The sequence below is a fragment of the Varanus komodoensis genome, unplaced genomic scaffold (genome assembly GCF_004798865.1).
Source record: "Varanus komodoensis strain SLA01 unplaced genomic scaffold, ASM479886v1 scaffold17, whole genome shotgun sequence".
Lineage (NCBI taxonomy): Eukaryota > Metazoa > Chordata > Lepidosauria > Squamata > Varanidae > Varanus > Varanus komodoensis.
Window position 1 is genome coordinate 6,545,420 of NW_025335505.1, and position 14,195 is coordinate 6,559,614.

Below are 14,195 nucleotides of genomic sequence, written 5' to 3' on the forward strand. Positions count from 1 at the left end.
TAAAATAGAGGTCATCCTGAAATTGAGGACTGTGTTCTAATATCTTTTCAAATAGAAGACTGTCCTCAGTAAAGTTAGCTACATGGCCAAAAAATATACACTTGGCTGACTCAACAATGGTTCATAATCTATAATACAAACATAGAAACATAGCAAGTCAGAAGAGGTCTTCCAGGCCATCTAGTCTGACCTCCGGCACCAGCCGGCTCCGCTCACGACATGCCCATCATGTGGATGTCCAGCCTATCCTTGAACACCCGCACCGATGGGGCCTCAACCACCTCCTGTGGAAGCCCACTCCACACCCTCAGGGTCCTAACTGTCAGGAAGTGCTTCCTGGCATCTAAATTGAAACTTGGTTCCCTGAACTTTGCTCAGTTGGAGCATGTCCTGTTGCCAACAGATATAGGCGACATATAGGCATGTGAGGGGATGTTGGTGGTTGTTGGTTTCTCACAGTGTTGAAGGCAGTCCATCCGAATCACAGTCACACTGACCTATAAGATTAGAGAGGGGAGACAGCAAAACTGCAAGCAAAAAGCTTGCACCCCCCTTTAAATAGTTCCATTATGAGAAAGCTCCTGCTTATAAAGGTGACAATAATATCACCTTTACCCACATTGGCCATGCCACCTGTGACCAAAATCAATGGATCTTATTATTAGATACAAAGTTAACTTTAATTAATTTTAGCCTTGAATGTGTCCCATTCACAACCATGAAGATGGACATGAAGTTTTCAAGGAAAAGGAGCATGTTCCCAAGCTTATGATTGAATTCACAAGCTGCATACTTTAGAAAAATGCACATGTGAAAATACACATCTTTTAAAAACTACACAGTTTCACAGTTTCAAAAAACACAGCTTAAAAATGATCTGAAAGTTAAAGTGGAGCTCAAATAGTGTCTGTGAGTGCAAACTTTCCTGATTCTCCCATTCCTGTCTGGCATACCAGCCAGATTATAAAGGATACCTTCTAACAGAAAAAAGTCAGTGAGAACTCATCACTTTCTCGTCACAGCCAATTTGGGCCAGAAGGCAACCAGCTATGCCCAGAGAAGTATGAGAAATTCATTCCACTTCCATTTTGATCAGGATTTATCCAGATCACACCTGCAAGACTGAACAAAGATGTGGAAGCAATCTGCAGTCAAATTCCATACATTTCCAAGATTGCAGTGTGATTCATGGACTAACCCCTGCCCCCGCCCCCGCTGCAAAAAAAAAACAGATTCAAGAGTATTTGAAAATGTGCATATATTTGAAATGCATATATGTGCATATATTTCAAATGCATATATTTGAAAAAATATACTTGAAATATGCACATTTCCTAAGAAATGTGCACCAATAGGCTTTAAGCACTGGGACAAGAATACATTCTTTTAAAAGATGTACAAAATTGATTGAAAGTACTCATTTTGGAAAGTTCTCATAGATTTTTATATGAAAGTTGGGGTGGGGGAGATCCCTTTTTTAGTCTCATGCAGACTTGAGTAGGGATGAAATTCAAGATGGATTTTGGAGACTTTGCATTTTGCTGGTTTTTGCATGCCTACCAAGATTGGGAGAATGGATAGGATGCCAAGGATGAGGTAAGATGAGTGGGTGGGAGTTAGCAATGCTCATGCCAGTGTGACGTATTGCTGGCTGGTTGCTCTGAAAGAGGCAAAGAGACTAACTAGTCAAATCTTGCCTGTATCTCCACCTCCTGTGCCATTCTCCACCCACCCAGTAGGAAAGAGAGAATGAGCAAGAATGGATCTGATAGAAAGGAGATGCTAGATGACATTCACTTCCCTCAGCCCGTGTTTCAGATCAATCAATATCATTCCTCAGGATCACATCAAAGTGGAATTTGGAGAACATCAGCATGCTTTCTGATTTGCACGTCTCTGATACATGGCAGCATTTGTTCTGATGTTTATGAAAAGTTTAAGCTCAAAGCCATCAGTATAGACAAGGACTTTCAGACAGTACAAACAAATTTTAGGTGAAAGGTGAGTGGCCTGCCTCTTCCTTATGTAGCAACTGCTGTGTCAGGAGTGCCGAAGCCTTTGTTTTCTTCCACTTGTTGGATAACTTCAGCTACCTTGTAAAAGAAAACAGGAAAAGGCAATCTATTTATACTTGCTATTGATAAATCTTCCAAGCATAATAGATTATTCAATTACTAATAGGCCTGCTTTAGACATCTTAGTGAGATAATTAAAGCACTGTGACACTTAATCAATTCATTGATTGATCATCACGCCCTTTTTTCTGGAGGTAATAATTTAATTTACAAGCTTCTACAGATTCTTCAATGCAATTTCCTTCCCTTTCCTTTTTGCCTTTCTCACCCCTTCACTTCCTGGCTTGTCCTACCCAGTAAGCTCACTGGAAGAAAGGGTAAGCTTTTCAACCATAATTGAAAATTCTGCAGGGTGCAGAAAGAACAAGGAGTACAACTGTGAGCCAAATTAGATGTATTGTTCATTGCATGGGTACAGGCAATTAACATGTCAATAAATCAGCAGAGTCATATAATATTGTAAAGAAATAAAAATAATTAAAAACATTACATAAACTTTAAATGTGAGGTTTCTTTTTTTTAATGGAATGCCAGAAGAAGGAAAACTGGCAAATTTGTCCAGGGCTTTGAATGATTAGGTCCAAATGAAAGTTTGGCCTAAACTATGTAAATTTAATCAGATCAAGGCTAAATTAGGGTAGCTCCTTTTTTCTGAGAGGTTCCTCATCTACATCAGGACTGGGGCATGCCATGACCTTATTGTCCATTCAGTACCTATGCCTATTGAATATGACTGTTGGAAGGATAAAAATGCAGTTTCAGTTCAGTTTTGAAAGAATTCACCTAATTTCTCAAAAGTTTTTTTTTAATACTTGGGAAAGAAAAAAAGATTTTAAAAATGTGGATGTGGTGGCAAGCAAAATGGATGTGTTAACCCACCAGAAGCTCCTGTTCCGAGCCCATTGTCAGCTCTGCACTTTTTGTTGTAACCCGCCCCCCCCCATAATCGAACACGCAGCCAGGGCATGGCTCGTCACGGGTAAAAAGCATGATCAGTGTGTCCTGTTCGCGTGAACAAGAACAAGAACCCCAACGAATGTGCATGCTACGCAAGGATGAAAACAAAGCAGGCTACACTCAAGCATAACCGCAGACGTCACGCCCTTGTACCCTCGCTTGCTTGCTTTAGCGTGGGAAATGTGCAAAATGTGCAAATGTAGCTCAGTGGGGTTCCCCTATTGTTCGCTGTTATTCAAGCACCTGCATAGTTGTAAAAGAGTATAAAAACGGTGCCCTCCTTCTGCTCGAGACCGCACTCCAAAGAGTGTGGTCCCTGCAGGTAATAAAAACTTCTTCTCTCGAAAATTCCAACTGGTCTCTGGTCTCATCCGTAAAACCGTGGGATGCAACACTTTTGCCTGGCTGCCACCTGCCTGCCTGTACTACTGTGCTGGCCAGTGGTGCGAACAGTGCCCCTAGACTAGTCACTCCATGATGCTGCAATTCAGGGACTGCATAGTTATTAAGATCATACTAATTACATGATTTCCATTCTATTCTGTGCACCATTCCAGAATCAGATTTTGTGCACAGATGGTTATGCACTCACATAAATTCACCCTTGCACAAATTTGCACACCTGAAAATGCACAGATCTCTCCAAGATATGCAAAACTCCCAAAGTGTGCACATTTTATCAGTTTTTCCTTTTTTATATGTTTTTCTTCAACTAAGTTTGCAAAGAGTTCCAAAGAATGAAATAAAGCCCTTCATGTTCACTTAATCACACAACTCAGGAATAGCTGCTCCACAGAATAATCTGAAAGTCAGATTTTTAGGCATTTTAGTTATGCAAGTCTATTTCAGCTTTCTAGAGCATTCCTACCAGTCCCCAGCCCTTGCTGCTGAGCAGGGTGACTCCCCCACACACCAATTTTCTTTTGCTTCAGGAAGACAGGATAAGTCTGCTACAAAGGTGACTGTTTCACAGCTGCTCTTCTGTAGTTGTAGCCTTCACCTTTTGGCTTGAGATCATCCCATTCACCCAGTATTTAGTGTGGGTTGCTTACAGGTTGCTGGTTCTGGAGCAACCAAGGATATCCCCCTTGCTATTCCAAACAGGCTGAGTGATGAGCAGCAGTTGGAGTTCGTCTTGGAGATTTACCCGTGCTGCATCTGCCTGCTGGTGAGGCTGTTTGCCAGGCTACAGCCAGTGCAGATTAGGTAGAGATGGCTAGCCTGTCAGTTTCACCTCCTGCAGGAAATCCTTTCAGATTTCCTGAAGCTTTAATTCTTCCCCTCCTGGCTATGAAGAACTTGGATTTTCAAAGTTCTTATAAAAAGGGAGCTGACATGGAATTCTTACCCATCTGCACCAGCCAAATTCAATAGGGATTAGATTGATTTGCTTTCTGCACCACACAATAACCTGAGGATACAGCTATTCCCAGCATGGAGAGGGCCATGATGCACTTGCCTGTCACTTTGCTGATAGGGACGGGCAGCCTTCCAGAAGGAAAAAGGTGGCCATCCTGATCCAGCACTGGCATTGTAGAGCATCCCAAGCCCTGGGTCTGGGTGGGTGAAGCCACCACCTTCCATTCTCCCACATTCACAAGTTTAAACACACAGTTCTTTTTGCCCTCCAGGTGGAGACTTTTGATAATCTCTGCTCATTTTTGTTAAAACTGATAACTTTCATTCATCTTTAAGGCTAGATTGGCAAGTACAGGGTGTTTTTTTTTAAAGGGAGAGAATTAGAAAGTTAATCTGCATTGCTAAAGTTGAGGAAGGTTCCTCACCCCTTCCCATTGCAGGACCATGATGCAGGAAGGGATGAAGATGGGTGTTGCACTCTGGATTTGCCTGCTGAACCTGGACAAAGCCTCAAGACCCCTGGATGGAACATGCAGTTCTCATCAGCAAGCAGAAGCATGAGCTCGTTCCTCCCTTACTTCCAAAACACCGGACAGTTTCTTTGCAACACAGATCTTTATTGGCACATCATAGCTATGAGGCAAAGTAACTCTAAATGCCATCTAGTAAGCTGAAGGACAAGCCCCTAATCATGTAGAGTGTTGAACCCAAACTGGGAATTCCCCCCCCCCCCCCCCAAATCTTTCCCTTTCAGTAACCACATGAGCTCCACCCTCAAGGTAGTGGTAGTTCCTGCTGGTGAGGGGCCAGACAGTGAGACCACGGTAAGCCACATAACTTGGCAGTTCATCTTTCCCAATACCTTGGCATGGGGCAGGGACTGGGCAAGGCACTGGCTTTCCCTCTTCCCCTTCTTGGATCTCTCCCATCTCTTCCTGCTCTGGCTTGGCCTGGAAACCTGGGGACAGTGACCGTGAGGTTTTTTCCAAACGCCTCTCCCTGAGTTTTCACAAACTCCCATTGATGAGTCATCAAGGTCCTCTTCCTCTGAATCTGAATCATGGTGGCTCTGGGATGCCTGCCAGGAGCAGCAGTCTAGTTCACTGACTGCACTTTTTGGGCTCATGAGAAGTGACCAAGGGAAAGGTATGACACTCTAGAGAGTGGACCAGACTGGGCCCTTAGGCAGGGCGATTTTGGCCCCTGAACCCTCAATTGAACATGCCTACTACAAGGAAAGAAGTGAGCAGTGGTTCCCTTCTTTTTTTTTTTTTTTAATTTGGCAGAGATTTGGGAGAACGGGGGGGAGGGTCTGAGAGCAGCAGGGATCCACTTCATTTGTTTTTGTTGTTGGAACATTGATTGAGATGTTGGGGGGGGGGAATGACCCTCCCTCCCTTCCTTTCATTAATCAGTATTCCATTATTAAAGGAATGATTTATTTACTTTTGCCAAGTGTTGCATATACATTAGCATTGCTAAAGAACAATGATATTCATCTCCCAAACAAGCAAATCTATGAGGCACTTTAGGTAACCAAATCCATGGCAATTTATAAACTTTAGCAGCTTCTTTGTAAAGAAATTGCCAGTGGACAACTATTAATTGAAATGGATATGAATAACAAAGCAATCCTGTGCAAAATCTGATTATTCCATTAGTCTTTCCCCCTCCTATTAATGAAAGAAACCAAAATTTAATCATTTCTTTCCCTAGCTGATGATTTATGCCATCCACTATGATCCATGTGAAACAGCTACACCGGAGTGCAGGTGACTTTAAATGGCTTTGTAATATATGTATATAGTTGCTGGGACCATTAATGTCAGTTGAATGCAATCACCAAGAACACACACTCAGGTAAGTAATCTTGCAGTCTTATTGTGGATGCAAATGTAATTAACATGAAATGGGCACGCTGGGTGTTGAGCCGCTGCTGTGGTTTAATGTGTTTTTCCTTCACTCCTGGAACCTAACTAAACATGGTCTATAGCACTCTTAAAATAGGAAGCATTAGCATATTGAAGTAAATTATCCATCTATCTCTCCATTTATTCACCAAGAGATCTTGCTTACCTGGACAGGGATAAATTATCTTGTCTCACAAGATGTTAATCAGGGGTTAGTATCTTAGTGTCCAGTATCAGCTAATTATGGCTTTTCTGTTTTGTTTTCTCCAAGAGGTTGGATTGTTTTCAGGAAGCTTTGATATGAATGTTTGCAAAATTTCCAGCAACATTTCACAAATTTCTTGATTTAAGTTTCTGATACAAGATCTGGCAGCAAAATGTAAATCTTATTTGGCTTGATTGGCTAATGGCACAGCTCTCTGGGCTGCAGCCTTGATGCTTACAAGGTCATGAATTTGTTGGCTCATGCCAATCCTTGTTTCCCTGCCTTTTTCTCAGTTTGGACTATTTTGCCCTTCTAGTGAAATCATGGGAGGGGGAGGGAAGGAGGCTGGAGAAGGCCAAGGAAAGCTTGTATCCTGGCTCCTTCCCCACTCACTGAAATGCTTCCTTTTATCTTTCTCTGAAGACATACCCTTACCTCAGAAGCAGCTACTGCAGTTCTTGCCACAACATTTGTGAACAGGACATGTGGATTCCCAGCTCTGAGATTGAAGCCATAATTTGAGACTCGGGTCTGAGAATCGGAGCGATCCTCTGGCCCCTCATATCAAAGCAGCTATGGAATTGCTCTGTTATTGACAAATTGCCATTAAAACCATGCTTGCTCAAGCCACCATTCTATTGCTTCTTACCTGAGAGTAAGCTGCATTGCATTGCTTTACATTGGGCTTACCTCTAAGAAGATATATTTTGCTGTCAATTTTTCACATGTCATCTATCTGAGACTGTCAAAGGACTCAGTGCTGCTGCATGTAAACTGACAGATAAGGCAAATACTAATTACTGCATGACTGCGAGTGTGCATTGAGAATGCTGCCAAATATGGTCAGCTGTCAAATATTGTCAAACACTGGCAGGTATTGAATCCCACCAGTCAGTCAGTAACAGTCAAACATTAGCTATCAAATCCTATGAAATGTTGATCGCTACTGCATGTCAGCCGTCAGACAGTATCATACGTTGAGTGCAACTGCAAAATCTTCAGGTGGAAACTACTGATGCTAAATAATTAGGGGTGTGAGAGAAATTTGCTTCTGTTCATTTTTGATGAGAGTTTAACCAGTTTTCACTTAATAGTACACAGAGTTAGATACAACCTATGGTCAAAATCTGTACATTTCTGAACTTGCTATGTGATTTGTGAAACAAATACTCACCGTAGATAAAATGCATTCATTTTAAAAATGTGCACTTTTGAAAAATGTGGACAAATAGATTTTAATCAATGAGAGAAGAATAAATGTCTTTCAGAGAAATGCCCAACTGATGTCCAAGCATGTATGAAAATACTCATGGATTTTCATGCAAGAAGAGAAGGCAAAGCTTGCATCCTGATACAGGCTTGAGGCAGAATGAACTTTGAGATGAAATCCAGAAAACTTCACCTGCTTAATTATGGCTGATTTACAGATCCAGGTGAATAATAAATACTCCTGAGCATGTGTGCATTAAGAGACTATTCACCACTGGAATTCACTGAAGACAAATCTGAGGAGAATTTTTAGAGCAAGTTTTCTTCAGCGAGAGTTTTAAGCTGCTCCAGTTAATTTAAACTTTGTCTCCTTCTGTGTATCAAGTGAATGATCATTGTGTTGCTTATGCCATCACTTGCTCCGAAAAGAAACAGATGAAACCCAAGGACCCTTGAACACTTGAAGGCTATTTTGTCTCTGTTTTAAAATCAGTCCCTTGATCATGTAAACACTTGAGATTGAAGTGCATTATTCCTAGCTACCTGATCATGCAAGTAAACCAAAATATCCTTGCATTGTGATAATGGATGCTCAGCCACAGATAACAATGTTATTTATTTGATTCCTAAACCTATTTATTCATTATGTCAGTTTATTAGTGTCTGTGCACTAGAGTTACAAGAATCATATACCATGTGGTTTGGATCCAATTTTAGTCATACCATGAGTACGCTCATGGAGAGCAAGAGTACTCAAGTTAGTCAACATAAGCATATTTAGTCTCAGTGGGTCTACCATAAGCATGACTAAGGAAGTAAGACCATCCATGTTCAGCAGGGAAAAAGGCTCTTGGCATTCTCCAGTTAGCTATGGGAGTTATGAGCTTTTCTTATTTCTTTCCAAACATGCTTAGGATTGTGAACTAAGTATAGATTCAGGCATATCCATAGACATTTATATAGTAAATGCTGTAAAGCTGTTTGGCGTATCATGTTGTTGGTGGTGGTGATCTGGAAGTGAGAAACTTGTGTTTAACTCCTTTGTCATGGTCAGATCAATTTCTCATAAGGTTTGAGCTCAGGGACAACCTTCCCCTCTGTAAGGGTGCAGACCCTATTAAGATGGTCCACCCCCAGAGACATATGGATCCTAATGGATTCCTGAGGGCTCTTGGGGATTTTCCAGTTGATAAAGCAGGTGCTCCTGTTGATGCTCTGGTTGATTTGTGGAATGGGGAAATGACCAGGGCAATCAACGTGAATTCTCCTAAGCATCCTCTCTCATCAGGCAGACCCTGCTCAGCACCCTGGCACACACATGAGTTGCCGGCGATGAAGCAGGTTGAGAGACTATTAGAGTGCAGGTGGAGGAAATCATGGGATGAATCTGACCGAAAATGCTTATGTGTTCATTATTGAGCCTATGCTGTGGTGGTGAGGGCAGTGAAGAAGAAATTCTTCTCCACTTCCATTGCCTTGTCACAGTGTTGTCCAGTGGAGCTTTTTCATGTGGTACATGGCCTGATACACTCTGGCCCTAAAAAAAATCCAGTGGCACCATTGAGAGCCTGCTGTGATTTTGTCCAGTATTTTAAGGAGAAAATAGCTCAGATTTTTCATGAGCTGGATTCCACATTACAGGAAGCAAACAAAGCCCCTTCTGGTCCATCAATGTCGGATGAGTTCCAGTTGCTGCGGCCTGATGATGTGGACAAGGTGCTTGGACTGGTATGCCCTACTACCTGCTTGCGTGACCCTTGCCCTTCATGACTACTTACCAAAGCCAAACACGGAATTGGTACCTGGGTCCAGGAGGTTATTAATGAGGGAGGGCTGGGTCCCTGCCCTTTGAAGGAGGTGGTGATCAGGCCCATCCTGAAGAAGGCATTCCTGGGCCCAGAGGTGGCCACCAATTATAGACCGGTGGCCAACATCCTGTTCTTGGGCAAGGTATTGGAGCGGGTGTTGGCGGGACAACTCCAGGCGCTCTTGGATGAAATGGATTGTTGTTGTTAGACACGAAGTAGTGTCTGACCCATCGCGGACCCATGGACAACATTCCTCCAGGCTTTTCTGTCCTCCACCATCCTCCAGGGTCCACCCAAGCCCACACCCACTGCCCCAGTGACCCCATCTAGCCACCTCAACCTCTGCCATCCCCTTCTGCTTTTGCCTCAATTGTTCCCAGCATCAGGGCCTTCTCCAGTGAGTCCTTCCTTCTCATTAGGTGGCCAAAGTATTTGAGTTTCATCTTTAGTATGTGGCCTTCTAAAGAGCAGTCAGGGTTGGTCTCCTCTAGGACTGACCAGTTTTGAAACGGATCCATTTCAGTCCAGTTTCAGACCCGGTTACAGTACTGAATCTGCCTTGGTCACTCTGTATGATGACCTGTGCAGGGAGAGAGGCAAGGGGGGGGGGTGCATCCCTGTTAGTTCTCCTGGACCTCTCAGTGGCTTTTGATAACATTAACCATGGTATCCTTCTGGATAGGCTGGTCACACTGGGAGTAAAAAGCTCTGCTTGGCAGTGGTTCTGCTCCTATTTGGCTGGCCGATTCCCGAAGGTGATGCTGGGAGACTATAGCTCTGCACCATGACAGCTTTGCCATGGAGTATTACAGGGCTCTATTTTGTCCCCCATGGTTTTTAATATCTACATGAAACCACTGGGAGAGGTCATCCGGAGGGTTGGTCTGCGGAGTCAACAGTATTCTGATGATACCCAGATTTACCTCTCATTTACATCTACTCCAGGTGAGGCAGTGGCTGTACTGAACTGGTGCCTGGTTGAGGTAATGGGCTGGATGAGGGCCAGCAAACTGAAACTCAATCCAGATAAGATTGAGGTCCCTTTGGTGGGCGGTTCAGGTTTTCAGGTAAGTGACGTTGTCCCTGTAAAGGACAGGGTCCGCAGCATAGGACTGCTCCTCAACCCGGAACTGTCCCTGGAAGCCCAGGTGGCAGCAGTGGCAAGGAGTGCTTTCCTTCAGCTTTGGCTGATCCATCAGCTGCATCCTTACCTGGATGAGCGCTGTAACAGTGACACACACTCTGGTAACCTCCTGGTTGGATTATTGTCATGCACTCTATGTGGGGCTGCCCTTGCAGATGGTCCAGATACTTCAACTGGTTCAAAACAGAGCTGCCAGATTGCTGTCAGGGGGGTAGTCACTATTCTCATGTAATGACAGTCCTCTATCAGCTCCACTGGCTATCCACTGGCCTGGGCCAAGTTTAAGGTTCTGGTATTGACATATAAAGTCCTAAATGGCTTGAGAGCAGGATACCTGAAGGAATGTCCTTTTTCCTACATGCCCTCTCACCCCTTAAGATCTTTAGTGGAGGCCCTGCTCTGGGAACCTTCCTTGAAGGAGGTTAGGAAAGAATATATTCAGAGGAGGGCCTTCTCTGTGGTGATACCCCAGCTATGGAATGCACTCCCCAGAGAGGTCCACCTGGCGCTGATCTTATACGCTTTTGGCACCAGGTCAAGACCTTTCTATTTCCTGTAATTTCAGTGTTTAAATATTTTAACTATGTTTTATGCTCAGTTGTGGATTATTATGGATTATTATGGGTTTATATGTATTTATTGGGTGTTCAATTTGTAAACCATCCAGGGACGTGCAATGTACTTGGGCAGGATAAAAATACCCAAATAAAATAATAATAAATAAAGGTGGAATATAAATGCATAGATTGCCAGTTATCTCCATTCAGTTGCAATTGGTATAATCCCTGATGATGATGATGATGATGATGATGATGATGATGATTGGAGTTGAAATTATTTCCACCAACCACCAGTTTGGCTGTGATAGGGCACCCCTGAGATTTTTTGATGACCATTATTTGATGATGAAAGCAGGACAAAACCAGTAACCATGTGAGTGTTTGTCTTTAGGAGATGTTTATTGCCTAGCACAATTTTAAATGATGAGGATTTGCTGTAAACAACTGCTAATGCTAGATAATAACCTAGTAAGTGCTTTCCATAGTTATCCTAACATGACCTAAAATGTTACTGTCCATCGCTTGTGGCAACCTATGAAAAATTAACGGTAATGCTTAGGAATTGAATATTAAGATCACTGATTAGGCTCATGCCATAGTTCTCAAACCACTGCAGTCTTCTCCTGAGAAACATGTGCATGCATGTAAATCAGCAGCCCTCTAGATGTTGTTAGAGTACAGCATCCTTTGCCCTGTAACACCCCTCATCACTGGCTTGGTGGGCGTGACTGATGGAAGTAGCAGTCCAACAACTTTTGGCAGACGAGAATTTCCCACTGATGATATAAATCAGAGCAACAAACTTGTCCATCTGTCCAGTATGCAGGTTTATTTTTTCAGGTATAAAATTCAGGAGTAGATTACTATAAATTCAGTGAACCTAAATGTCTAAGATGCGATGGGAAATGCCCCTATATGTGACATTAAAACAGACATTCTGTCTATATCATAAAGTGGTTGTCTAATCACCTTTCTTCTCCAAAGCCCCACAGCCCTGGCTCAGTCAACATCATCTGTGAAAACAAACCATAATGCAAACTCAGGAAAAAACTAACCAGATAAAACTAAAACACATCCAGAACAAAATAGCAAATGAGAACAGGAGATAACAACAGCCACCCCACTGGGAAATCATACAGGGGTTTATGTTGTGAAGCCTCATAATGAGGTGACTCATTGTTAGATTGGCTTCCTCCAAAGACAAAAAGAAGGGAGGGAGGAGATGAGGTCAAATGGTAAACTGACAGAACTCCTTTTCTTCTTCTTTCACTTTTTCCTCTTCTTGTTTGGTGCTGTTTCTTTTTTCCCTCTAAATCGGTGGAGACGTCACTAAGAAAGTCCCCCAAGATTAGACATGGTGTCATTTGCCCCTGCACTTCTCAAGCAACCGGGTTCCCAACAGCACTCCATGCCCTAGCATTTGTTGTCACCCATCTGGACACCTACAATTAGTGTAAGAGTTTCCTTGTACTTTACGCTTAATTCTGATGCTTCATTACTATTCTTCATTGGTGTTCATCTTTATCCTATTTTTAATACAATCATGACCTCTAATTGATTCTACATCCCTGCCAATGCACCACACCATTTCTGTTTCATTAGTTTTCTTTTTGTCAATATGTCCTTGGCTGAATATACCAGAGTTGATTATGGTAGTCAGGGTGGGGGTATTTTTCTCCAAGTTATCCTCTGTCCAGGTGTCTTTTCCTGACTCTACTTCTGGTTTGGCCTACTTGTGTTATATCAGTCTTGAAAATTTTCCATTAGCATCAAGGAAACAGAGGCAGACCTTCCCTGATTTGCATCAGAACTTTATGGAACTGCACACACACACGCATGCATGCACACATGTTTATGAATAGCTTAATAAACAGCTAGGGATGCTTAAAGAATTGTGGGGAGAATGGACTAGGGAGGATGTCCATCAAACTTCATCCTTTTGCTAGCACAGATTTCGGCTTGCTGCCTGCACATTTCTGTGGAATTGCTGCAGTGCAAGCTGAGTTGGCTTGTGAACTTCTGTCTATAAGACAGTTCATGATTTGCATTTTTACACCACCAATGGAATTTATGGAAACTGCACCGAGAAAAACTGCACATAGTCTTAATAGTACTTGCATGATTTATGCAAATCTCTCTAGGCCACATGGTTTTTCTGCTGCAGTTCTGCACAAAATGGTGCTTTTGGAACAAAAGACCACCTGAAAAACATACAGGTTACTGAGATTCACACAAATCCTTCTGAATAACATGTTTTTTCAGGTGCCATTTTAAACAGAAACAGCACCTGGAAGACATACGGCCAACCAAATAGAATATGTCTGAATAAAAGCATATTAATTTTTTCCAGCATGTGCCAGTTTCTTGTAAATTACCAAAAAGAGGGGGGACACAAACCTTGGCTTGACCCACTTCCAGAAGAAGGTGAGAAATCTTATGTGGTCAAATGAGCTGCATTTCCCTGTTTTGGTACGACAGCTGCAAGTTCTTGACCAACAGCCACAGTGAAACCAGCTACTGACAGATGCTTTCTATCTTAACCTTAGAGCCTCTCCAAGGGGCATGAAGACCATTCAGAAGCTGTGACTGGTGCAGAATGAGGTGCTGGTCTTACCCTATAAAGCCCTACATGACTTGGGACTGCAGTACCAGTCATAGGACCTCACCTGGTGCAATCTTCCTGGACACTATGCTCAGCCTCTGGGGCATTCTTGTGAGTGCCAACCCACAAGAAGCTCAGAGGGTGGCAACTAAGGGGAGGGCCTTTCCTGCGTTGGTCCCCCATCTTTGAAACAACCTTCTTGCTGCAGCTTGCCTGACACCAAATTTGCCTTCCTTGCAGAAGCCTTTAAATATTCTTTTGGTTGTCCAGCTGATTTTTCTTCTTTGCTAGGTCTTTTTACTGTATTATAAAGCTATTTTAATTAATTTTAAATTAATTCTAATATTGTTGTTTGTATGTTATTTG

General features: G+C 42.7%; 1 long non-coding RNA gene across 1 annotated transcript; it reads right to left on the reverse strand.

Annotated features, from left to right (window-relative positions):
* Positions 1 to 257: 257 nt before the first annotated feature.
* Positions 258 to 10,116, reverse strand: LOC123021675. The gene is made up of 3 exons (XR_006414370.1): positions 10,104 to 10,116; positions 3,445 to 3,452; positions 258 to 390 (listed from the first exon to the last, which is right to left on the reverse strand). It is a non-coding gene; the product is annotated as an uncharacterized LOC123021675 (long non-coding RNA).
* Between the last annotated feature and the right edge of the window lie 4,079 nt (positions 10,117 to 14,195).